Raw genomic sequence first — 1,676 nt, 5'->3', positions numbered from 1 at the left:
TTTTCGAATATCTGCTTGCACATGTATGTTGATCCAAGAGGGCCAATACTCCAAACACATATTTCTTCAAGTTCCTATAATTGTCAGGATGAGCATTCCATGTTTCAAACAAGTTTTCTGGGGTGGTGGGAGGCTTTCAATTTTGCTCCATTTTTGCCTTTGAGCAAGTTGGGCTTTCTGTCGAGCGACTTTTTCACTCCCAACTCTGCTGAAGATGTAGCATGCCTTCCCTGGAAATATCTTTCCACGTCATTCTTTTAACAACTGGACAACTTGTCATTGCAAAGCAGACGTTGTCACGACCCATTGGAACGGAGGTAGGACCCAAATGTAGGAGTCGGGAGACGCAAGGCAAGGTAGTTCGGGAAAACTTTATTGTTCCACGGTCAGGGATTGGGCAGGCAGTCAGGTGCAGCAGCGGTAGTTGGGACGTCGGGCGTAGAGGGCAGGTCAGGGGGCAGGCAGGAGTCGGTACACGAGAGATCGATCAAGGAAGGCAGAAGTGTCAAAGGCGTCAGGTTTACGGGTTCGGTCGGAGAACAGGCGGTGGTCGGTACACACGGGTTGACGATCAGGGAGGTGTGTGCCTCCCAATTAGCGCGACAACCCGGACGCCAAGCACCAGGATACCCACGGGGTGTATCATTCTGAGGCTGAGCTGTTAAAGGGTTAATTCTATGCCAAAATACTCCCTCAATAAAGTTACAAATGTACTGGTACTCCCAAATGTTACATTGTTACTGCGAAAGCAAATCACATGAATTGAAGGTTCCCTTTTGTGGTGTGAAAGACGCTAAAATGGATTGAAATGCTCCCATATGTACCAGAAATAATTCTTAAAAGGTAAAAAAAGAATAAAGAATGTGTCAGAAGTGGGATTTGAACCCACGCCTCCATTTGGAGACCAGAATACCCGTTAACCGGAAGGAGCTCAGCCCTTGAGTCTGGCGCCTTAGACCGCTCGGCCATCCTGACACTGATTACTTCAGACCCTACCTGGACTGGAGTCATGTACTCAACGAAAGTACATTTGGTGCCATAAGGTCAGATATGAACACTTCATCCACTCAGGAAACGGGTCGCGAGTCCGATCATCATTGCAATATCGACATTAGAAGGACAACTGACAAATTTGAATTTATTGTACAATTTGTCTTTTATTAACAGTGTTTCTCTGCAAAGTTTTTAAAAAAAGTTATTGGTTTTGATTATATTTTTCTGGTTCGGCTTCTCATGGATCTTGGGTGAAAATTTGAGTCAGGCAGAGGAATGTTTTAAAGGGGGGTGAAAAACAAAGTGGAGAGACACTGAAAAGATGACGAAATTATAAAGAATGAGAAGATGACAAAAGACTGTACACGAGTTGCAGTAAAGTTAAAGACAATGTAGATTACAATGACATTGTAAAGTCTGGTGACAGTGATTAAATTCGAGTGTTGTACGGGGTAGTCGTACTCCACCCTGTGAAGGAAGGACAGGAAAAAATATAGGACAGGACAAGAACCAGGTACTTGTCGGTCTTGAAACCAAAGATTCCAAATTCCATAAGCAGCTGGAGCTGATAACCCCAACCCAAAGTTTCCTGGACCTCTTTAAAGTATTACCCCCACTACTGTGGTGTTTTTTTGACATGATAAATTACTCCACAACTAAATTTGACTTGAGCAGTCCTGCAC

General features: G+C 44.2%; 1 non-coding gene across 1 annotated transcript; it reads right to left on the bottom strand.

The window, feature by feature from the left end:
* Positions 1-864: 864 nt before the first annotated feature.
* Positions 865-975, bottom strand: trnal-caa (transfer RNA leucine (anticodon CAA)). The gene is made up of 2 exons: positions 938-975; positions 865-910 (listed from the first exon to the last, which is right to left on the bottom strand). It is a non-coding gene; the product is annotated as a tRNA-Leu (tRNA).
* Between the last annotated feature and the right edge of the window lie 701 nt (positions 976-1,676).

Source organism: Syngnathoides biaculeatus, unplaced genomic scaffold, assembly GCF_019802595.1.
Source record: "Syngnathoides biaculeatus isolate LvHL_M unplaced genomic scaffold, ASM1980259v1 ctg210_pilon_pilon, whole genome shotgun sequence".
In the NCBI taxonomy this organism is placed as follows: domain Eukaryota; kingdom Metazoa; phylum Chordata; class Actinopteri; order Syngnathiformes; family Syngnathidae; genus Syngnathoides; species Syngnathoides biaculeatus.
The sequence above is the reverse complement of the archived record's forward strand: the minus strand, read 5'-3'. Positions and strand labels throughout refer to the sequence as shown.